General features: G+C 37.2%; 1 protein-coding gene across 32 annotated transcripts in view; it reads left to right on the top strand.

Moving 5' to 3' along the window:
• The window catches only part of RBFOX1 (RNA binding fox-1 homolog 1), a 1,252,174-nt gene that overhangs the window by 565,789 nt on the left and 660,474 nt on the right, over window positions 1-25,911 (top strand). The window contains exon 1 of one of the 32 annotated variants that reach the window (XM_030482309.1): window positions 2,615-2,884. The exons of 29 other annotated variants lie outside the window; for them this stretch is intronic. The gene's annotated coding sequence lies outside the window, so the exon portion shown is untranslated. Of the gene's footprint in view, window positions 1-2,614; window positions 2,885-16,881; window positions 16,996-17,526; window positions 17,546-25,911 lie in introns of those variants that run through there. 2 more of the 32 variants (XM_030482302.1, XM_030482311.1) reach the window with 2 other exon arrangements.

The raw sequence follows: 25,911 nt of genomic DNA, 5'->3' as shown, positions 1-25,911 counted from the left end.
TTGTGCAAGCCTTTGCACTAACAGAGGGTTTCTGCCCTGGATGAATTCAAACAATCCACACATGGATATAGAACCTATTATTTTCCCAGCAGGATGTTAAACTGCTCATCAACTCTTGCAGAGCCAAAACACTTACGAAAACCATGCAGGTGAATGAGCTGCAGCTCAGTGACCATGGGTCAGTACTTGATCTCCAACCAGTAAATTTTTCCCCCTTTGAAAGAAGCTTTGCTCCTGAGACCTGGACACTTTGTGCTGCAAATAGCTGTTTTACCTAGTGATAGAAATCAGCAGAAGGCTCAACTTCAATGAAACAGACAGAGATTATGCCTGTATTGCAGACCTACTCTCAGAGTTGGGGCTGGCTGCTGCTTCTGTTTTCTAGACTTACTTTACAGTGTGTTACTAAGCAAGACATTTTAGGTACCACCCCTACACCCTCCCTCTTTGACTAAGGAGATTCCATCAGTGTGTTTTGAAAGGCAGAAAAAGGAAGTCAGGTCTATCAATATTAAAAGATATTTTTCAGTGTAGAGGAGGATTTTGTAAATTGGTTGACCTACTTGTAGTTATTCATAATGGTAGGTTATACTAATAAAAACTTACAATTTGTATTCTACTTCTCTGTGTTTTGTTTTTATTTTCTCCAACTGTATAAGTGTATACTAATACTTACAATGAAATCAGCAGTGATGGTGATTTAAAACTAAGAAGGCCTCAGAAAATGAAAACTAGACTGTCGTATACGTGTGTTTATGAATAAATTAGCAGAGACTGATCATTTTTACCAGAGCAGCTTACTTCTGGAACATGTTGCCATCTCTATAAATAAACATTTTCATTTAAGGGTTTGATTCAGTATAGTGCAAGGGCATAATTCTAATGTTACATGAATGTTGTCATTAAAACTGCTTAAAATCAGACCTCTGTTTAAATTATAATTTTAATATCTGTTTAAATTATAATATTATAAAACTCCCAAAAATGGCACTGTTTATATTTTATTTGGCACTTAAATAATCTGCATCATACAATATTTTAATGCCTTGTTAATTTGAGATTTGGAAATCCATGTTAGCTTTTATACTCATGCAGCAAGTTTGTCATACTATGTATTCATCCCTTTTTGCTGAACTTGGATTTTCTCCACCTTGCTATTCATTCCTCTTTGTTTGCAGTTGTGGTTGTCAAGTGATTTGCCATCCTCACAGCTGACTGCGCTGCTTCCCATGGATAGTAAATGTTTTCCTAGCATTTGCTCTTCTTATTCTGTAGGAGGTGTCAGCATTCTAATTTCATTTATTTTCATCGTGATGCTATGATAAATGAGAAATGTCTGTAACCTCCCTTTTTTTCAGTTTATAAAATAATAACTGGTAATGTTTAGAACAAGACTTCTCTTATATGTGGCTTATTTCAGAGTTAAAAGAATTTCACTGGCTTTCATTCAGTGTCGGAAGCTAGCCACTTCTGAATGAGGCATAGCACAGCTGGGACTGGATATTCAAAGTTCTGTGTTTTTTTCTGATAATACAAGATGCCCTATGCTGTTAGACTTTTTGCAGCAATGAGTAACTTGGATAGTTTATGAGAAAAAGAAGGAAAACATCTTTAGCAAAGATCTGAGGTAGAGTTGATTGCTCTACTAGTGGCACTGAGATGCATTATTCAGATTTGTGGATGCTGTGGACACCTTTATCAGTGTATTGGTGGGAGGAATCTAACGGTTTTAAACAAGTACTCTAAAACGGAGATTCCAGAGTACTTGATACGTATTATACCCTTCTTGTTCTGAGAAACTGAAAAATAAAAGAATTCTGTTGTTTGCACTTTTAAATGAAAGATTATTTTTTTCAGGATGCCTATTACAATGTGAAATAATAAATGATAAAAGGTTTTCTTTAATGGGAAGAAAAATGGCATGACATCACCAGAATATGTTGCAGAACAGGAAGAAATCGGCTCTTGTCCAGCATACTGATAAGCAGTGCTTCTATGGTTTTCTCCTGTAGGAATGAAGAATGTATTTTGTCTTTCTGTCATATTTTGTTGTATATACACACACACAGAGGTATATAACGCAAAGGAAGTTTTTTCATCAAAGATGTCTGAGAACTGCATACCAGGCTGTGAGCTGTTGAAATTTGTTCATTAAAAGTTCATGGTCCATTGACTTTTCTTCTTTAAAGCATTGTATTAAGTACATTGCTTATCTCTCTTTTGCATGACAGATTGTTTAGCATATTTCTGGTATAGAAGAGTGGCATCGAGTGCCACAACGACCTCGTTTGCACTTGCAGACATAAGCAGAATATGTTTGAAAATGTTGCTATGCTCTCTAGTGGATAATTTAGTTATAAGTGTCTAAGAAATTAGTATCAACAACAGTTACAAATTTATATTTCACTTAATTGAAAGAATTGCAGTAAGGAAAGTAAGACCTTCACCAGCAGAAGTGCTCTGCTGAAGATACAGAAGGACTGTATCTATATGGAACAGCTCCCAGATTTTGGTACACATACTTCATTTTTGCATATTTAGGGAGAGTCCACATTCTGCTGCAGCTTTTTTTAAAGACTCAAATTTTCAATGGTACAGGCAGTAAGAGGGCTTTGTCATCAGCCTATCTCAGATCATGAGAGTTATCTGCTATTAGATGCCTCCTCCCTTCCTGTTTCTAAGGCGGTATCTTTTTCTCTAAGCTCTTAAAAAGTACACATTAAAATTATGATATGATCTTGGCCAACATAACCCAAATGTTTGCTCTTATTAGTTTTCTTTTTGATGAAAACCTGTGTTGAATGAAGTAAGATGCTTTGGAATTACTGTATTTGCTTCTGTTGTCCAAAGAAAGTCATGCTAGGTGCAATATAAGGTACTCGAGGTGAGTGAAATATAAAATATTATATGCCTTGCATCTTTAAATAGTCATGATTTAAACAGTTTCTTTTCCATAATCAGTTTGTTGTGATAGCAGTTTTACTTCTGCCAGTTGCTGACTGGGATTCTCTTACTGGGATTGATCTTGCCTCTGTTTTCTGCTTTCTGCTGTCCTATGGTGTGAACACTTCTGATGTGCTGTAGATACCGGCACAATAATCACTTCACTGGCATTTCTCTCCTTACTCTCGGTAAAAACCCAGCCACAATGGTTATTATTTTTCCACTCTATTGAACAGTGGTTGTGAGGTAGTATGACTGTTCTAATTGTTCTTTTTGTGCTATTATTCTCTTCCAAATTAGGAAGTGAATCTGTATCTGGCCCTTGTGTCTTCATTTTTATTTAATTTAGTCTATTCAGATCTTTGTGTTCTGATCTGTGTTCTCCAGTCTTTAAGCAATTATTTTCTAACTCTTTTCTTTCCAGCTCAGCAACTGCCACTGATGGTATTATGCAGGCTTCCCATATAGTTCAGTGGCAATTTACAGTGTGACTTACACTGTAATTCCGATTGTTCTCTCCTTTGCTTGGCCTGACAGTCATTCTGGATTGAAGGCATGTCATTTTTGCTTATCTGAGTCAATTCCAGCTGCATTATATTTATTTAGCTTTTTATTACTTGAAGATTTATATACTATAATTTGCACAAGCGAAAACATCTTTCCTGGGAAAACTTCATTTCCAGTGTTCTGGTATCATTACCTAGTAGATTAGCTGCTTTGTTGTGGGTTCAGAACAGCTGTATAGAAAGATGCCCAGAATGGTGAATCATCTTTCTAATGACCAGATAATTGGAGCAGCAGATTTCAACAAAACAACATTCTGTCCCATTTTGCAAGACAAGTCAGTTGGGTTTGGTTTTTATTGTAGCTGCTCTCCCGCCTTCTGTTGTCAAGTTCTCAACTGGAAAGCTGTGAAAACTTTTCTTCTTGTTTCAATGAATGCTTTCACAGAATTCCTAAATCTGCTTTCAGTTGATACTGCAGAAATGTAGCCATTTACAGTTCTGGCTGTCTTTGGTCACAGATGGGTGGGTAGTAGTTCAGTTGTCATTGGGCTGTGCCCATGCAAATGATTTCGCATCTCTTTGGATATGGTAAAAATGATTCCATTGCATTGGTCTTGATCAGGATATGGTATACGACTCATCCAGAGAAGGAAGTCTTGCTGTACTCACAGGTCTCAAATTCTAGATTTGGAGCTAATTTAGAAAGCTCTACCTTTTCAAGTCTTCGATGGTAAGAAGTTTCCCTTCATACATATGCCAGCCCCTTACTGTTCCAAGTGATTCAGTTATGACTGTTCAGATACCTTTTTTTCTTTTCTGTTGTTCTGTAAATATGAAAAAAAAAAAAAAAAAGAAGAGGAAATGGGGCAGAGAACCTAGTTTTGTCTTTAGCGTTGTTTTTCTTTTCCTTGATTTTGGCATTTAGGTAAGATTTAATTTAGTTTCAAGTTTCATGCCAGATTTCGAGGTAATGATGAGTTGTAATTTTATCCCTGTTGTTTCATGCTTTCATAATAACAGCCTTAATTCTATGATTTTAATAAATGCTGCATAACTTTACAGGTTAGTAAACAATGCTCATGCAGTTTATTTGCTTGGGGCTATGTGTAGTTATAAAAATGTAAATGCACACAAATATGGAGGATTCTGTTCTCTTGAAATATTGGTAAGTCTTCTAAGGATGCAGATGGAACAGCTACATAAAAAGTCTTGAAAGGGATGCGTTGAGAAATCTGCATATCAGGTGTGACACTTGCATAAGGAAAACGTTTGCATCATGAGGAGCAGCTGAGGTCAGTAACTGTGTGAGTGTATGAACGGCAATAGTAAAACTACCAGAGCATAGTTGATGTGATGGTCAGTTCTTTTCTGTACATCGGAATGTTAAAAATATATGAATCTGTAAGTTGTGTACTGTTCCAAAAATCATTCTACTCTGACTTCAAGTTTAATTAGTGAGATCATCCAAACCCCACACTGTGCTTAGTATAATACAAAAAAGAGTAATGATGTGTGATGACTAACAAGAATACAGAAAATTGTCTTATCTTTTGTAAATTAAGTCTTTTTCTTCCCATCTTACTGAAAGATGATGCCACCTTATTGTCAAAGCATTGTTAGTCACAGCCTTCCAACCTGTTTTTAAACAACTGATCTAAACAACTTCTGTAGAAAATACCACTGGTCACTGTTTTTGGCATTGTAATTCAAATAAATCTGTTGCTTTTGTATTTTCCAAATAATGGTGATCAAGATATGCTCTACCTGCTTGTCTGTTGAGGATATTAACTGTGTGTATATAAATATATATGTAATGTTTATTCAGTGCAGCAGATGTTCAGGGGAGAGAGAAGTGATTTGAACTGTGTAATGCAGTACACAGAATGGGAACCATTTTTCTTTCCATCACTATCTCCACAGTTTATTCTTGCTGCAGCATTAGCTCAAGCCTAGCAGTAGAATTGTGGGGAACTTCTTCAATTTACTGCTTGGTTCTCTCAATGCTTGACCTCAACCCCATTTCCTTAATGCTGTATCTTTTACCTTTTCTGTGTGCTCTGTTAGGCTGCCTGGGGCATTGAAGGCTCTCTGGAGTCTCATTGCTTGATCATTAACAAGTTCACACCTCAAAATATTAGGAATTCCCCCCACTTGCCACCATTCTCACTACTGAAATCAAGTTACCTCTAAATGAATCTTATTTACCCAAGTCCTAGTATACTATCTATACCATCTCTTTTTTTAATCTCCTTGACTAACTGATATTGCCTCAGGTAAAGAAAAGTCCTCGTTCTTATTTTGAAAGGCACTGCACAGGGAATTACTTAATTCAGTAGGAACTTCTGGTTTTTTCTGCTATTGGTTCTAGATCAGTTAGATTTCACAAATAATACATGGCTGGTAATACCACATCATAATGTTTGAATTTGTGGCAAGAAATGCAGGACTTTTGTATTTGCAATCTGACGTGAATTGTTAGCAGCGACAGAATGCAGGCTCTTCAACACTGTGCTAAACAAGCCGTCCTGTATCCACTTCTTCTCAGGGATACAGCCCTCCATGCATGCTGGAGATACGGCATGTTGGGGCAGGTAAAGAAAGTGAGCATCCTGAAGCTGGGCACCAGCTCCCCAGGGAAGCAGCAGGGAGGTATATGGAACTGATGGAATAATGGAAAAGTGTATTTCTTTAAAGAGCCCCAGCAAATGTATTAGTTGGGAACCTTTCTATGATTTCATACGTAGAGTATAAATATCACATGCATGAAAAATAATTGTGTGTATATATATATATAAGGATAATATCCTAAATCTCATTGTTCTTGCTTTCTAATTTGCCATTAGAGTGAGATACGACATACTTAATCTTTGAGTAATACTTTATTACAACATGATATAAAGTTGACTTGAAGTTTTATTATTACTGTAATATTCAAAATTTTATATCCACAAATTAACTTTACTCCATTGAAGTCAGTGTGGACTATGTTGTCCAGACTCATCTCCTGAATTTTCACTGTTCTGCTTCTCCTTGATTGAAAGTGTGAATGCTGTTTTGTTTTCCAGATAAAATTAGCACTTAAATTAAAATGCTGTAAAAACAGTATTATCTTCTGAATAGTGGGACTGAGGGCTTTCTTGAAGAGAAGTGAGGGTAGCAAAGGTCATGGAATTATCTGAACCTCAGAGCATACTAGAAGTTGGTGGCATTTCGTAGGAATAATAATTGTAAAATCAGGAGGGGGAAAATAATGATAGTAGAATGAAATCACAGTGCTGACTTTTCATGTGGTTTTAAAAAGAAGTCTGATCTCTCTGGAAGAACACTTTTGGTAGAAGTTCGTGTATGGAGCAGGGACATGAGCATAATACTGTGATGAAAGTGTAATTCAGTGTTTCATCATTTGGAAGCATGTCTTTCCTTTAGTGCCATCTTTAGCTCCCATGTGCTAGATTGAGCAGAAACAGTCAGGCTCTTGGAAACACTGTTCTGTATGCTGGGTGGTTCAGAGCTCTCCTTGTTCTCTGTATTTCCACAAACTTTACTGTTCTTTAGTGACCAGTACTGATTAGGTGAGACAAAGGAAAGTGGAACGCATGGCTTTATTTGACACAAGCTTCTCTTTATTAGCTCTGTAAATAATGCACAGAATCTATATATGCCTCCTCACTTGTGGAGTGGTATCTTTATTCTGCTACCAGGTTAAAGAGCTCTCACTGTATAAGTCATGAGTTCTTTCATTTTCTGCCATTGAGAGTGGGGCGAAGAATTCATAGCCTTGATGTCCAAAATTATCCCCAAGAAATCAGAGTTAACATTTCTTTCACGTAGATAGACCTCTGCGTGCACTGAGTGTTAGTCTGAAGGGGGTCCTGGCAGGTGACTGCACTGGGCACCGTGTTCCACATGTATCTGCCCAGTCTCATTCCTTATGTGCCAGCTTTGTATCCAGGAGATTGTAATCCTCAAAATATTTGGTGTGTTTTCCCATATGGTTAGTGTTTTGAGAAATTAATGCTGGTTCAGATTCCTTGGGACCACATTTCTGGCACCCAATTTCAAAGTTTTATCTAGGGACGCTTTCTTCAATGCTGCAGACATAGTTGCCACAGACAAAAGAGATGAGTGCCAAACAAATCATCGTCTAGTCACAGAAATGTGTTTCATCCATACTTCAGTTATTACTGAGTTACTGTATGGGAAGGTGTGAAGAATGGGCACTCTGTCCCCTAGACCCAGCAAACATGTCCAGTATACCGAGGCACAGGGGGTGATGAAGCACCAGGATACACAGTGTCCTTTTCCTGGTTCTCCATTTGGAAATGTGTTTTTCACCCAGCTGGCAGCCCACCACACTGACCTGGTGCAAGGCAGAAAAGGGCTGTTCATGTGAGCTTTGCATCGCTTTCTTTCAAGGGACAATGTTGCATGCGTATACTTTGATCTAAGGCTTATGCCTTAGAGAGAAATGAGAAGTGAAATGTGATGAAATTTTTTTCATTGCCTCTAGTGAACAATACATGACAGCTTTGAGAAATCACATGTTCAGAAGAGTCATTATTGTGCCATCTGAATTAGTGGAATAAAAGTAAAGATTTTTTTATTTTCTAACAGACTATTTGGGCAGTAACTGTCCAAGAATAACCATCAGTTTAGTCTCAAGGTCAGTAAGTTCACATGTGAGTACATCAGGATGCTTAGTACACTGTGCAAGCCTGTAATGTGGTTTTGATTAATATTTTTCTAATGCTACAGTTTTGAGTGGAACATTTGCTGTCTTGCAACCAGAAAACACCGAAGTGCTTTGCTGTCATTAACAGACCACTTCTGAATTCTTCAAGGAGAATTGCTTGGGGAATGGCATTAGAATGTGTGTAGCTATTGTGAATATTAAAATTACCTCAAGCATACTGTGGGTTGGTTTTTTTTATTGTGGGGGTTTTTGTTTGTTTTTGGTTTTTTGGGGGGTGATTTTTTTTTTATGTGGGTACAAATAATATTGTGATGGGTAAGATATACATAAAGTCTGAAAAATTTTTTTCTGAGTTTTTACTTGCAAGATCTACTGTTGCTTTGTGTTCAGTTGTGCTTTGGAAGTATTAAAGCATTGGAATGAGGATGCTGCTTACTAAACAAAACAAAAAGGAAGTTTTATTCCACTTACAGAGAAAAAAAATCAAACTTGATTGTTGGTTTGTTTTCTGTTTTGTTTTGTTTTTTCTTTTAATGAAATCCCAAATAAAAAGTGTTCACAGTAAAAACTTAAAAAATCATGAGCGTCTACACTTCACATGACCTCAGCACAATTTAGAATTATTCAGCAGGAAAAACCAAATTTACAAAATTCTGATGTTCTAAGTTATCTTTAAAAAGAATCCACAAAACAAACAGAACCCATCAATGCATTTTTCTTCCTGGCATACTTCCACTGCTCAGTAATTAACAAGACATAAGGACGGTCTGAGCCTGAGAGTTTAACCAGAAGTAAAAATACAGCAATACATCCTGGCCCTCATTCAGGTTGTATTTTCCTTTAGAAGATTCTTTCATGTGCCAGTGTGGTATCAGAGAGGCATAATGATCTGTTGAGTAGAAGCAATGGAAAAAGACAGTCAATAAATTTGCTCAAAATGCAAGCAAGTGAAATAATATATTGTCTGGTACAGCTGTTCAATTACATGTACATTGTTGAAATCATTTCAAAGCTTATCCTACACACAAATGTTTGGGTTTGAGTATAGCATAGCAGAAATGAAATGTCATTTATATGTATTTACAGGAATTTATGACAGGGAAAAGAATTGAATTTTGCTTAAAAACTCAATTCTGAATCTCATACTAAATCTTCTCAAAATTAAATGTATCCTATTAATGCTGAGCTCAGCATAACAATCGTTCTTGTTAGAGGAATTCAATTTTAAAACTAAAGCTCACCAAAAAGCATTTTTTTTCAGCAGGATATTAAGCTTCAATGAGAATTTAAAAGATCTCGTAAGTGGTTTATTTTTGTAGTTCAAAAGACGAAGTTGTTGCTATTTTTTGCATCGTGAACTTTCTGTTACATATTGCATTGTCGGCTTTAGTGGCATATGTTGATGTAGTCAGTGTAGTCAAAGAGGTACAATGTAGTTCAGCTAAAAATATTAATAAATGTTGACTCATCAATAAAAGTCAAAATATTAATGAATGTTGACTCAAGTCAATGACATTCAAATGACTTGAGTACATTTGAATGAAGTACTGAAATGTACTTCTCAAAGTACAATTTGAGAAGCTTGTACTTCTCAAATAATACGTAAATGACCCAGATTTAATTTATTTTTTTTAATTATTTCTTTCTACATTGTATGCTATTGGCATAGCAAGAAATGACTCCCTTGATAGTGGCATAATTTAGTTTAAAAGTTTTGTGTTTGTCAGAACCAGAAATCTTGCCACCATCATGGTTTATCCATTTTCTTGAGTCTTCTGATGATCTTTCACGTGCCATGACTGTGCTGTATGTAAGCTGTGCCACGGAGGGTTCTTACACGCAGCTCATGTGAAAAACTTGGAATGTCTGGAAATCTGCAGGTTTGTTAGGTGACTTGGAATGCCATTGTACCCAATTAGTATTTATCTCCCTTACAGAGTAATTTCTTGGAAAATATTAGCAATTTGCAAAATTATATGTAGTTATATAAGCTTTCGGGTAATTATATGTATATTTTCTTTTTCAGTACATTTAGTTATGCTTTGTTATGAACTCTTTACAGCAGTGCTCACTGGGGTGGCAGAGGAGAGAGGGAGGGCAAATGGAGCTGAATGGGGAGTAAAACCAAGGGAAATCTCATATTAAAGATTTGCCAATGAATCTTTGCAGACTTTATGCAAATCCAGGGGGTATTTTGTGAAAGTGTTGATGAGTGTCACATCCTGATAGCTGCAGATTTCCCCTTACATTTCCAACTGTACCAAATCCAATTGAAACTGCTAAAATTAACACCACAAGTCCACAACAGTTTGTCAGAAAAATGTGTGAAGTTTGGTTTTAAAATACCATGCCCTAATTATTCTTGGAAACATTATATATAGATGATGATATAAAATATCCTGTATACATTCCCTAATGGATGACAAACTTAACATTCATCCCCATAAATCCTAAACGACCATCTATTTCTCTGGTATTTTTTGCATCTAACTACAGAGGAAACCATGTAATTTAACTGCCCTGATACTGAGGCTCCTATTAGGAATCTACTTGTTTTCCAAGAGCTACTAGGAGCAGCCCTTTTTGCCACAGCACGTGCTGGTCCTTTTGCTTTGTGTGAGGTGTGGCCTGTGACCTGTGAAGTGACTCCAGGCATACAGATTTAGTTAATCTCAAAAATTGCCAAGAATTCAAATTAAAAAAAGAAAGAAAAAAACATAAAAATAAATAAAGTACTGTGTTGCCTTTACTTAGCAGTTATTTTCAGTTTTGAAGGCTCCAGCCAGCTCACTTGCCTGTCTACCTGTTGTCTCGGCTTTTCATTGTGTGGGCAGCCTCTCCTCTGAACCTACCTCCCAGCTTCTGCTGGTATTGAATTTTTGAGATGATTTTATGTTCCCTTTGCTTTCTTTTTACTTGGTCTGGCAAAGCCATTCTGTCTTTAGAACTGGGCCAAGAAAGCCCTTGCAACTTGTACAACATCAATGTACAAACATTCAAGAGGAGGGAGATTTTAATCCAACCACTTTGGGATGCCACTGATATGAAGGCATCTGGATATGATAGCAGGCAGTTGGTTATGTATCTTCTATTTAGCCTGTCTTTATCTGCCAGCTTACGGTATGCTGTTAATATAATTTTGAATGCCTGCATGTATGACAAGCCATGACCATAATGAGCCTGTTTATTTCAAGATATGTAGTAGCATCGTTCATTTGCACATTAAAGGAAGCTTTGCTGGAAGAAGACAAATTTGAGGCTACAAAATCTTTGTGATTACTGTAATGCTAATCTGTATTCAATCCCATATATAAAGTGTCACATCTCAAATACTTTAAAAAATTAATTAGTCAACTGTGTTGTGCCACAGATGAGCAGAAGCAAGTGCTTGCTTGCATCCACAAGCTGTGACATTCTCTGTGCCAACATGACTTTAAAGGAGAGAAGGCCTGAGGTAACTGAGCTGGAGGTGGTCCCATCCTCTTCCTTCTACCTGACAACGTACAAGGTTGTGACGTTTACATGATCATGTTATATTAAATGATGAAAGAATGTTTAGAGTATGTCAAGTAACAGTCCCTACAGTGCTTTGCATCCTATATTTATAAAGATATTTAAATCTTTGTGTGTGGTGTTTAAGTAGGAAGTACATATCACTGCATCTAATGTTAGGGATAAAACTCTCATTGGGATGTTTTGCAATCTGTAGAGCAACTATAAATGTAAATAGGTTGAGTAAAAATAAATACAGCTGCAAACTCAAGATTTGTCATTAGCTAAGAATAAAAAATAATGTATTTACCCAATTTCTCCACAGACTATTGTACCTCCATAAGCCTCACAGTTTTGCGCAGGAGTGTTTCTTTGCCCACTTCCTGGGGCAATTTTTTTTATAGAAGTCTCTGAGTAACTTGCCCATTGTTCTTTTTTCTTTCCTCAGATGGCTGCCTGTCTGTGCAGGCAACATATCAGACTTACTCCTGTCTCATGAGGGGTCATGCTCACCATGTTTTACTTAGGAAATAAAGGTGGAGTGAAAGGTGCAAATTCAGACTCCTCTGAGGGTATGTGCCTCAGAGGATGACAGGCAGAGGCCCCGGTGGCCCCTCAGGGACTTCCAGTTGTGGTCTTGGGACTGGAAAATATTTTCTATTGACTGTATCCGATGTTATGAGTAGCACTCAGAGGTCCTGTTCGTGGAGTAGGCTGTGCTTTGTTATTTAGAAGGTATATTTTACACAAAATGATCTACAGTGGCAAGCAATTGCACTTCCAGGTTTTTAGATATTTTTCTTTGCATTTTTACATTTCTTGCACTGGTGTGGTGAGCACTGTCATAGCTGTGTTTCCCACTCCTGTGGCTCTTTAGACAAATTAACCTTTTGCAGTTTTACTAAGGAAATGATTTGCAGTAATACTTTGTGAAGTAAAATAGACTGCCGAATAGGAAGACATTTTGAGTTCACAGTACAGAAAACAGTTGTGTTTTCTAAATATTACTAAACTCAGAATTGGAATTTGTGAATAACATCTAAAAGCAGATCCAAATTACCTTTGAAGGGAATATATATTGAAGCATTAAAAGTCCATGTTACAGCCTTAACTGGTAATGCTTGCTCATGCTGAAATATTTTTTGCCTTAGTAATGTAATTTTTTGTGAATAGTTTAGCATTTCATCAGGGTTGTGAATACCTGTAAGCACATAAGGAATTATTTTGCTTCAAGACTTTTCAAAGTTGGTAGATGAGTTATTATTGTACATTTCATATTAAACATTGCAACAATCTGAAAAAAAAATACGTAGTTGGTAGCCTTAAAATGAGTGCTTCTGATGACTGGGGTTTTTTGTGCTTTCCTTGTACTTGAGAAAAATGAGATACATATTTTTTCCTACATCTAATGCATCTTCAGAAACTTTGCTTTATTTTAGGTCTTTGGATAAGTAATTATTTTGGGAACATGACCTGCTAAGCAGCAGTGGCTGTGCAAAAAATTGCTAGCCTGTGGAATATGCATTTCAGGCTCTTTTTAGGGGGGTGAATACAGGCATGACTTGTTATTTTTTGACAGCTTTCATAGCATTTATGCAAGAAACTTTTTTTTTTTTTGCAGCAGGGTTTGAAGTAATATTTATTAGATCAGTACTAGTTTACTTGCATCAAAGCTGCATAGAAATAATGTTCCTTTTACTATTTTACTGATGGTGCTTGACTTTTTACACTTGTTTCCAAACAGAATTAGGCCTGATTTGATTGTATAAAGATATCAAATGAAATTTTGCATTTAATTTGCATTTAGCGTTACAGTAGAAGTATGAAAGTGCATGGGTTTGGACACTTATATGTTACCTCATTTGTGAACTACTGTAACTGTATGTAAAGCTGAAACCATACTAGAACATACAAGAGAGATTAGCAACATCAATTTCAATATACCTTCTTGAAAAAGACACCACCAACTAATAATGCAAAATGAAGCATTTCAGATTGACAGAATCACATTTAGAAATTCTTTGTAGATACTATTTGTGAGCAAGGGGCTAAAGAAAAAATACTGATATTTTTAATATGTAGAAAAGTAACTTGTGAAAACACCTTGATATCTATATCAGTACGAGTATTTTATATCTCAAATTCTTTCGAACATCCCTTACACAGGTCTAATGCTAAACCCATTTATTTTTGTGTACTCTTGTAGTTAGTGTCATCGTGAGGTTAGAATATTGTTGTTGCTTGCAGGATCCAGGCCATGGAGAACGTCTTAAATTCTGCTTGGTAGAGGAAAACTTGTGTTTTCTGGTTATATCTGTTTAGATAGTTCAGGTTTTAAAATCTTTGTCGTTTAGATTCTCTCCAAAAGATTATAGTGAGCATCAGTGTAACATTATGAATTTTCAGATTTAGGTTTCCTTGAGCTTTGATTGCCTTGTTAAGATTGTGACATATGATTGATGTTGTGTGTCTTAACATGTTGGTCCTCTCCCTCACACTCCACACTGTAACCATAAACCATTTTGGAATAAAACTGCAGCATGTTTATAATGAATTGCATGACACTTTTCCATCTGAATATGCTTCATTAGCTTACCTTCTGTAATACTACTGCATCATTAGATTGCATGTAGAAAGAAATCATTTCAGCAGTAATCCATCAGGCATGGAGAGCCCCCATGTGTTTGACATATAAATGCATTGAAGATTAAACCACATTTCACTGTCCTTATAAAAGGTGTTTTTAAAACTGTACAAGTGCAGAATTACCTACTGCTTGAAATGCTACTTTTGGATTTTACCAATCTTCATTTTCCTTCAAATATTATGTTGCTTTTTAACAATTCCCATCGCACAGAAAATTCAAGATATTAAGACTAAATCAATAATTCACTAAAGATTTTCAGCTGGAAGCTTTCTTGTATAACACAGATGTCTTTGGACCAGTTCTAAAAAAACTCAAGGAAGCCACACCATTCACTAAAAGGCACCAACTTTACTTCATAGAATCATAGAATTGACTAGGTTGAAAAAGACCTTAAAGATCATCAAGTCCAACCATTACCCCAGGACTGCCAAGACCACCACTAAAGCACAATTTGGTCTACTTCTCTGTGAAGTAATTTTCTTTGTAAAGTGAAAAATTCAGAAGAAAGATGCTCCTTTTTTTAAGGAAAAATGGATGTAAGGGCTTGGATAATAAACAACTGAATTTATTTACAACTTCTAATTAGTAGGAGACATAATGTGATGACAAGCAGTGGCATCATTTGAGTGTTAGAGCATTGAAAGAATTTTAATTCTTGTTCATATGTGAGGTGGAAGAAACAATCAGAAAACTAAAATTATCCACCATTTTGAGAGAGTGGTGAAAAATGAATGTATAAATGTGTCCAGTTTTTTTATCAAATTAATTAATTCTATAGGTCGAAATGGGTCTTTACTATTCTCTCCCTTTCCTTTTTTAAGTTGGATATAGAAATTTGTACTGTTAGGTTGATTGATCACCTGATTATTGTCACAAGTTCATGAATGATGCAGCTTGTTCTGCCGCAGTGTGTTTGTTGACAGTGCTTTCCCCCCATATTTATTGCTAATGAGATAATTAATTTAGTTTAAACTCTTTTTCATTACTCGAATTAAGAACTGCAATCTCTGAAGAACAGCACTGAGTACCACACATAGCCTCTGCCAGAATTGCTGATCCTCTGATCAAATGGCCGTATGTGCTCCAAAGGCTGCACACACCAGGCCAGAGGCAATGGTCATGTTCCTGACTGCTTGAGCTCTAAGCAAACCTGCCCTGGGCAGGAGGGTTTTGTATAATAGCAGTAGCAATTGCTGCTGGTGCCTCTGTAATGTAATTCTGAGCTTAGTACTAAGAATGGGCAGAGATCAAAATCACATTTAAATAACAGAACTCTAAGCCAATCATACTATTTTGTTGTTTGTAACTGGTGGGAGATGGTATTTTAGTAATCCCTGTGTTTTAGTTCATCCATGTTTGGATACTCAAGGTGGTTTAATTGGAATTTCGTGTATTTCAGTGCTTTAATGCTCTGAAACATATTAACTCAGGCTTAGCAGTTAGTGTTTATTCATTTTCAGAGCAATGTAGGGTCATTCATCCTCAGAGCCCTCCTGAGAAGTAAGAGATAGGAGATGGGCACTGTGTAGGTATTATTATTCTAATTTTACAAGTGGGAAAACTAAGGAGATGAATAATTTGGTCAAGGCCACACAATAAGCCAATGTGAGCTCTGAGATTTGTTTTGGCCGTTAGCCCAGTGGTCAGGCCAGCCTGTGCAACATTCTGCTTTTTAAATTATACCCCTATGCCTTAGTATTATTGTGATGCCTTAATTGTCCCACAGTCTGTCTAGGCCGATAGTTTTCCTGTCAGGTAATAAGGTGAGCATGACAACAATAAAAATCTTCAAAACAAGGAAAAACGTATCAAATCAGAATCTGAATCTACCATTATTCTGTAGATTTTCAGTCTTCATAGAACACATTTAACCCTGTCTCTCCTGCCAAAAGTGAGTGAAACTCTTTGACATAAGCAAAAAGGGAGTGATTAACAGAAATACTTTTCTTAGAGATCAGTTGTTAATCTCCCTTTTGATTGCAGTATAAGGACACATATGGAAGGATGTTTTACTGAACTTTTCATTATTTTGAGAAGTAGTACCTGTGTGGTATGACATGGTGTAGAATTGGAGAATTCCTCTGAGCAGTATCCTTAGAATGTCTCAAGTAGAAGTGGTTCTTTGTTTGCAGTTTGGAACTCCAGTTGGTACGTAGATGTACTTTGAAGTAACAACTGACCCACAATGATTTTGTGTGGTGAAAGACGTCAGGTTTTAATGTCTACCTGAAATAGTTGTGTGGTTTTTTTTCTCTGCTCCACAAATGGGTTAGTTGCTACCATCTCTTATGGAAGGGGGGTTAGGCTTTGCCTCAGATCCAGCCAGTCTTTGTCATAAAAATAACTTGGTCTGAAATGCTGTTATTATTAAACAAATTCAGAATTTTACAAGAAATGAATCAAATTTAATTAAAATGTTAACTGTTTTTGGTTAAATACTTTATATAACAAAATGTTAACCATTTTGTTTACATAGATTGATCAAAATCATGAAGCCTTGCAAACTTTGGCACTGTGTCTAGTATTTTAATAAGTATCCAGTTTTTAATACATGCATGAAGATGTTCCATAAATGGGTTATCGACTGTAATCAGTTCTCCCCCTGCCCACCTCCCTTTCGGCAAGGCTGTGGGGTTGAGCTGAGCTGCGCCTCAACCCAAGCAGCTCCACTGAACGCAAGTACCACAAGGGCCGGGCGAGGGGCAGGAGCAGAGGTACGGAGGGTCACGGCGCGGGACCCAAGCGCTGTCCCGCACCGGGGGGGCCGGTCCCCGCTCGGTCACGTGCTGGCCGTGAGGCCGAAGGGGCGCGCAGGTGCTCGTGCCCCGGGACGGCCGCGGAGGGGAGGACGGGGCGGGGGTCGCCGCCGCTGTGCCCGGCTCCGCCCGGCGCGGCAGCGGGGCCGCTCGGCAGCCGGCAATGAGACCGCGGCGGCTGGCGCGGGCGGGGGAGGCGCCCGTCAGGTGAGGCGGGAGCGGGGCCGGCGGCGTGCGAGCGGTCAGCCAGCCCTTGCTCGCGGCGGAGAGCGGCCCCGGGCGGGGGGCGGGGGCCGGGGGCATGTTTGGGTGCTGCTGGGGCTCAGCCGCCGCCAGCGACGTCCCGACGCGAAGGCGGCGAGGCTGGTGTGTGCGCGGGGCTTCGGGCCGAGCCGCGGCGGGATGAAGGCGGGAGCAGGGCGGGAGGCACGCCGCTGGGCTGCCGGCTCCTCCGGGCTGTGTCCGTTCTGAACTCGGGCTGACTGCGGTGCTGCGCTTCCTCTGCAGGGTACGTCCGTCCATTTGTTCTCGGCTGCGCTTGTGTGTGCGCGCGGCATGGGCTTGTCGGTGTGAGTGAGCACCGGAGTGTGTGCGTGCTTGCAGAAGGCACCGAGTGCGGACATTATTTGTCCTTAACCTGTATCTGGCTGAAGTTTATGTGAACTTCATCTTCAAAGAGCTGTTTCACTTCCTTTTGATGGGATCTATATTAGCATTTATATGAAACGTGGCAAGAATCTCATTAGAAATGGTTTTGTCAGGTGAAGTATTGCCTCTTAGTTGGCAGTTTACAGGGTTCTTGACCAACCCGATTGCTTATTTAACTTTAGGATACCTGTATGGTATCGGCATAGAATCATGATGTTGGAAAACACAATTTATATGAGGAATTTAAAGTTTTATTTCTGTACTTGTTAAAACACGTGGGATAAACCAACAGCGGCATTTTCTTAATAAATACCATTTAAACATACAGATAAATTTAGCTAACAACCCATTTATATATATATGTACATTTAAAAAAAGGCAGAAATAGAGTAGGAAAGACTGGGATTTAAAAATGCATGTCAGTTGCCAGCCGGATATTATTGTAGAGTAATTTAGGTACTTTTAATTACTTTAGCAGTTGTTTTTCTTTAAAAAACCCACACACTTCAAAGTGTGGAAAAAATGTTGAGGGGAGCAGGGAAAGTGGGTTTTGCTAGCTTTTGAACAGGGAATCTCTTCCCCACTTAGTAGGAGTATCATGTATTTGAAAAGGCTGGCTCTCACGTGTCGAAGCCTGTGGCACAGTCCAGTAGTGGCATGCTGCATTTCAGATGGTAAGGGTTGGATTAGCAGCTTAGGCGCCATAAAATCACATTGCTGTCAGGACCCTACATTAAATTCCGTGTCATGTATTTTATTTAGCTGCATATTCAGGAATTTAGTAAGATCCAAAACAGTCTTTAACAGTCTTTTATTTGTTAGTTCTGCAGTGATAAGGTATTTGGTCTTGATACAGATGTAATTAGGATTTATACAGATATTAAATAGAAAGTTCACAATTATGTTTGCTTACGAAATACGTAAAAAAAATGGTTTATGTATAGTACATTGATTTCATACATATTTCTAAAATGAAGCAAGGCATGTATAAAGATTGTGTGTCTTGATATTCTGTACATAAATTACAGCTTTTTTCTTATGCGTTTGGTACTCATGTTGTTGGTCTGTTTTTGAATGTGCAAAGGAGGTTGACTTGTGAAAAGTGAGCAAAACTGCTGTTAAGTGAAGAGCGTTCCCTTGTCTACAGCAAGAGCAATAGTGGTGTATGTATCACTGGTTTCATATTTGAATCATTTAATGGAAACAATGTGGGCTTCTGGGTTTAATTCTCTGTAGGTGCTTCTCTGAGTGCATGTGTAGTGTCAGTCATCGGTTTTACTTCCTTTAAACCCATGTATCTATTACATAAGATTTGATTATCTGTTTCAGAGTTTTCCTTTCTAAAGCAGTACCACATTTCTTGGTATTTTAGATGTTGTAAACATACAGTATCTCACATTCGCATTGCCTTCCCTTTAATACGTGGGCAATAAATTATATTTAGTCAGTGCCATCTCAATATCCAGTACACTGATACCTCAGCAAGTGAAAATAGAATTAATTATACTCCTTTCCAAGCACAGTTTTAGAAAGATTAAGCTTTAGGATTTTACCTACTCCTATATAAATGAATATTTGCAATCAGAATGACAACAATAGATGGATGAAACAACTTTTTTAGCATTATCTAGCAAGGTGTTATATTCAGTCGTTATAACTTCAAACCAGTTACTTGAGTAGCATCTTTATCATGGAATTGTTAAATTTTTTTGGATAAAATTTTCATGTAGGGTCTCAGTTTTGCTCATGAACCACAAAACTTTTCCAGGAACAAGTAATAAATTGATTCATTCAGTGATAGCTTTGTGGTATTCTAAATGCTATAAAAGGTCTAAAAAAATGTACTTAAGTATAATATTGGAAGTTTGGACTTTTTATATTTTCATTAAAAATATAACTATTAAATATTAATAAATTTTATTAAGATGAATATGTTAGAAATGGCAAATGAAACATCAAATTGGAAAGCAGAAGGAAGAGAAATTGTGAGTTATTGTGACAGTAATTGTGAACAAAAAAGCCATGAAAAGTAAACCAGGGGGAAAATGTGTGAAGAATTTTAACCATAAAAAAATACCTTGTCTAAATTTGACTTCGTATTTTAATTTAAGTAATATGCTGAGAAGGAGCTATTTTAAAGATAGCTCAAGCATATTGAAGTCAAGTTTTTGGTTGGCTTCAGTGGTACAGATGTTGGTGGTTTTCTTAGAATGATGATGTCACAAGATAGTAGATTTCTACAATTCAGAGAGGGGACAAAGACTACAGAGGGCCTTAATTACCTCAAGTGATTTTTCAGTGTTTTGGGGTTTTAATATGTAAGACCAGGATGGAATTTACAACATCTTCTAGGAACTAAGCATGACTTTTGAAATCTATTAACTTTTTGTGAGAATAAGGTTTACTTTTAAAAACTATTATTCTGCCATAAATAGTAGTGTTTCCAATCCATCTCAAGATAAATTTGGAAAAGTTACCTGCCCTTAGTTTTGTTTTGGAATATGTTACAAAGGAATAGTTCTCATGAATTGAGTTGCCAGGAAATAATAAATGCAGTGGAATACACTGATAGAGGATTGATTTGCAGAGGTATGCCTTTTTGGTTACAAGACTAAGTACATAGTCACCAGATGGAAGAAAAGTGCAGGCTTTTCATTTAAGAAGGCGCATCATTAATATGTTTTCTCTAGAATTCAAGAGCTCTGAGATTGCGAGATACCAGACAGTTAGGTTAGCAAAAAGAAATAAATGTGTGAGAGACTTTTCTGTTAGCATTTCTTTCTCAATTTTCTGTAAGTGAAGTTTAATTTTATAGCCTGAGATCTCTTGTCAGTCATGGAGTTCTGTACCTGCAGGAGTCTTTTCTTTCTTTTTTTTTTTTTTTTTATTTTTTATTTTTAAGGCATCAAATGGAGATGTTAAAGAGTGTAGTGAAGTTATAGTCTTCAGTGACATTGTACACACACTGCTTTTATTTTACTTGATCTTCAGTTTGGACAGTGTGAGAATGTGTTTACTTTGGGAGATTGGAATAGAGAGTAAGCATTTCTGCTTTGTATTTGTCTTTGTCATGCCCAATCTGCATTTGATTTCATTTAACCATGTTCAGTTGGATGGACTGCTGTTTTCCTTCTTGTCTTTGACAATAAAGCCCAGTATGGCGGCTCCCACCAGGTTGCAAAGACTATTTTTGTTCTGCAGTTAATTACAGATTTCATGCTCAGCAATAAGGCTTCTGAAGAGTGAGAATTTTCTGATGGTTAGGGATATTAAAAAAAACCCCATAGTATCACAGGGCCTTAGTAGTTGCCTTTCACAAACACAGAGGCACACACAAACTTTTTTTGAAGTACTAAACTGGAGAAACTGCTTGAGTCAGAACAACTAGTTAATGAACTCAAGCAATCAAACATGACAAAAAGCCCAGTTTTACTGCCTTGACTTAATGTGCTTCCGCTATATATATATATATATATTTTTTTTTTTTTTGATACATAAAAACTTCAGAATGTTCTTTTCTATCAGGTGTTCAAAAAAAAAAATAAATTCAGGAACACTTGAAAATCCTCTTGCTTTGCGTTTGCACCTTCAGTTTGTATGTAAATATTTTTATTCTCAGGAGAAGCAAACACTAATACTTTCTTCAGTTTAGTGTTCCTGGAGTTCATATCATTCAGCTCACTTTAATGTACCTGCAGTTCGGTAGAGATCATTAAAACCAGACTGGTTCAATATTTAGAAATTAATAAAAGAATTTCAATTAATATTTAATATGTATTCAAAATAAGATTTTTCTAAAAAATATTAGAAATCCAACCAAATTTTTCATGTGGAAAACAAGAGGATCCATTTTTTTGTGCTTTTGTTTTTATGGATTTGATTTTCAGTAATTTTAAGCAGGTTTCCTATCTGGTAGTTATTGCAAATTGAACCAGGTAGGAAAGGAGAGTGAAGTAGCCAAATAGAAGTCTTGGTACTAAAGACTAACACACCAACCTGAACTTGAATAGAGCTTGAGCAAAGATTGTTGATTCACCGTTTGTATCTTGGAGTGTGATGTAAAAAGCTAAGAACAACCTGCCACCCTTTACAAATGGAAGTTATTCTGTGTACTTGTGCTGAGGTGCTTTCTAGACAGGTGCTTATAAGTTTTTAACATGAATGTTTTCCTTGTTAAAGTTGAATTTTCTAATTACACGAATATTAGGAATCCAGGAATGATGAGAATGTTTCTGACTAGTAATTAATCTGAATCTAATGGCTCTCTACTTTAAAACCTGTTCCAGTAAAGTAAAGCGAGATGCACATGTGGCACATCACTGCTGCTTATTTGGGGAGTTATTAGGCTGCTGCTGAGAACTTGCACTATTATGATGCTCTAACAAAAATAGAATCGTTTCAGTAGATAATGTCATTTAAGATGAGTCTCGGTTCTTTGAAGAACTACTACTACAGTGAAGAACTACTGCTCCAGTGGAGCAAGTCTTATAAGAACTCGACATTTGGATCAAGCCCTAATGCAGGATCATGGCTCTCTCCTTTTGTACTGTTTTAGATGACTTACATTTTTGTGTTAGCATCAAGTGTTCAGCTCTTTAAAATGACCTTTCTGACACAATGTGTCCTGTGGTATTGTAATCCTGGGGACTACAGTTCAGCTCTGGCCTCTGATTTGTCATGACCCAACCTTTTAATGTGTGGTATCAACAAGCGGTGTGTTTAAAAGGAAGAGATTCATCTTTTGGAAGAATATGTCAACTGTCAGCTGTGTGTGCAGGGAAAGCTTGATACTTGGTTTTGATGCAGAGGAATCTCAAACCATTGATTTTTGTTAGAATATTTTGCAAGACTAGATTAAAAATGAGTTATCATCTAATGTTTTCATTTGAAGACTTTTGATATTTTTAGAACATGTATTAATAAGGTCTGTATGCTGAACAGTGGCACAATGTCCTGTTTTTCCAACTTGCCATTTAAGCCAGCACCACATGAGGCTATAATCCTGCTCTAATCTTGGTAGTTACCGGGAAAATCAGGATACTGCTGCCTGTGTGGGGGAGCAAAATTGTCAAAGAACCAGATCTCATTTCAAATAGGATTTCAGTCCAGTTGAGAGGCTTTCCCGGTGTCAGCAGAGTCAAAAATCCAATCATGGCAGACTGAACTTTCTACCAAGAGAGAAGCCATGGGAATCAACTTAATTCCATTTTGACTTTCATATCTGGAAGTATGAGCCTTTTTCTTCATGCTAGTTCTTTCTTTGAGCCACAACAGGAGATATTATTTACTAACAGAAGATGTTAAGAATGGCATTGGGTATTTTAATGTATTTATTTCCAATTGTATTTTCAGGATGTCTTCATCTTTCCAAATAGTGTCTATAAATTTGAGAAGAGGTAAATCAAATTCAGCACAGTCATATAATAGCTTAGCAGAACTTTTGTTTGCCTGGATTTTAGACTTATGAGAACAGAGTGGTTTACCAGCTTGGTGTGGAAGCTGCGTCTCTGATTGCACCCCTAGTTAATACAGTGACTTGAGGATGGTCTGTAAGACTAGAAAACTGGAATCAGAGAAGAGCTCAGTCTTGAGATGTGTTACAGTCTGTGTATTGTCAACAAAATGAAACTTTACAGAGTGTATGTGAGGATGCTGGTATTCTTTTGGCTGGGCCATAGGTACAGCAGGCTGAGCTCCTACACAATTCTTGCATGTCTATAGGAGGAGAAACTCAGTTCATCTAGTCATGCCATAACTAAAAAGAAGCAATCTTCTTAAATGAGTAAATGCAAATAATAGAATTCAACCATGTTATACAGCTGTTATCTCACATGCTGTTCCTGTAGCAACTGTTAACTACCAAACAATGAAAAATAGAGTAAAGCTCAAGCCTGTTTGTTTGCTAGTATTTCTTCTGATTAAAAGCAGCAGCATGTTTGTATGTTAGCATTTCTTCTAATTAATTATTATGATTCAGACCTGGGGCAAGGCATTCTGAAAAGGGGAGGGAGTATGGTAATTCTGCTTTTGTTTGTTTTCTCCTGCACATAACTGAGCAAGCACTGAACAAGATTCCATCCTGATGATAACATGACATATTCAGTGATCATAGAAAAGCAGTGGAGAGGACCACTCTTCCATGCCATCGAGTCCTGCCCTACTCCCTGAAAGAATCATCTTTAAAAGTGTCATTTGTGACAGACATCCAGCTAATCTTTAAAAGCTGTCAGTAATGGAAGTTATCAACTCCTAGACTGGCTGTTCCAGCGCTTAAATATCTTTACTGTCTCAAAAAGTTGGGTATTTTTTCTAGACAAATGAAAATCTCCCATGCTGCAGATGACCTTCGTGTTTCATCTTGTCAGTGGACTTGACGAAAAGAAGGTTCCCCTTCCCCCTGTGGCAGTTTTGTATGACAGATATTCCAATTGGGACTTCAGTTTTATGTCCCACACACGATTTCTGTATTTTGGTTCAACCCGTTCTATTTGGCTTGGGAATCTTTACTTAATCTAAGATATGCTTTTTGAACATTTCACATTTAAATAAAAACATTGAATTCAAATAGTTCAATGATTGGGAAGCAAGTATTGGCCATGATTTATAATATAATCAAGATTATGTATTGATTATTGTATGACATTGTTAGATCTTTGAGACTATGGTTCTCACAGCTGACTTGAGATCTTAAAGCTGTGTATTGGACTTTATTGAGGCAGAGGTTATGAGGTTTGTCATTTTACTGAAGTCTACTAGAAACTTTTCAGAACTTATTATGCTCCTGAATTTGTGGAAGTATGTCTTTGTGGATACGTGTGTATGAGCATCTGTCTCATAAAAACATAAAAAAATAAATGCTTTTGCTGATACATTCCAGAGTTGATTAGCTTGGCCTGCTCTGGGTTCACAGCATTTCTCAGAGTAATTATTACTAGGTATACTTATCCTATCAGTATAACCTCGCAAGGCAAGTTTGGGGAGAGCAGAAATGCAAGACAAGGGTTTGGAAGAAGGGGTCTTTTAGAAGAAGAGCTGCAAGTTGATGTTAGCATCATACTCTACTTGACCAGGCAGCATCTCTGCATTTAGAGGGGGTATATCGAAGAAGATCCGAAGGGCTGTTCTTGGATAACCTTCTTTCAGCCTGTATTATCCTATCATCTGATGTTATCAGTTGGGTGGACTTGGCAAGCAGTGGGTTATGTCAGCGGCTCAGAGCTGAGGATAAAGAACAACAGTGGTAAAATGGAAAATGCTTCTGCAGTGTTGGAAGATAATATGTATCTACAGAAAATGCTGGAAATCTAGTCCAGAAATTTGTAATAACCACTGATTAAGTAATGAAAATTACTTTATTTTAGAATAATTGTGAGTCATTGGCTGGTGTGTGGCTTGACTTCGGCTGTGCAGTAGAACAAGAAAAGTATGGGATGCAAACTTCAGCTGATCACACACCATGAATATATGACTCAAGTAGACTATCTTGTGCATTGACAGAAGTGAGGTGGATTGGGTTCTTAAACTACGGAGGAGCCAAGGACATTGTGCCCATTAAGATAACAGAAAATAAAGATGGATGAGGAGCTGAGATTCTTATGGGGAATTACCTTAAAAAATGGCAGGAAGGATATATACATTTGTTCCCCCCAGTCTTATGTCTCTGAAGCATAAAGATTATGAAATTCTGACTGGATCCAAACAATTTTTTTTCAGGCAGTTATTTCCCAGGGGGTGGGGAGGAGGGTTAGGTAACTAAAAATCCTTTTTAGTTATTTTAATTAAATAATAAATGTTATTGATATTTAAAGAAAACTGGAAACATGGAAGAAGAGAGAGCAAGCATTAGTACTTTGACGTTTGGCATTTTAAAAGGAGTCCTTTATTTCCCCACTGAGAAATTTTTGTTTTATTTTCCTGCATAATGTAGAGCTACAGAAATACTTGGGTTTAAATTGAGTTAATAACAAATGTTTCATTTGATCTTTCAACATTGCAGACAGTAGACTGCATTTTTGCTCAAAGGAACAAATTCTAACATGCAGTTGGACATAACAGCATTGACGTGTTCTTCTCCATGTCCATAGTGAGTAGGATGTGAAGCTGTAGGCTTAAATTACACAAAGGAAGATTTAGATTAGGTATTAGAAACGCTTCCTGATATTAAGAATACTTAATATTTAATTAGATGAGCTAGGAAGATTATAGGATTTCTATCACTGGAAGCTT

This window comes from Strigops habroptila, chromosome 4 (genome assembly GCF_004027225.2).
Source record: "Strigops habroptila isolate Jane chromosome 4, bStrHab1.2.pri, whole genome shotgun sequence".
Lineage (NCBI taxonomy): Eukaryota > Metazoa > Chordata > Aves > Psittaciformes > Psittacidae > Strigops > Strigops habroptila.
This window is presented reverse-complemented; position numbering and strand designations above follow the sequence as displayed.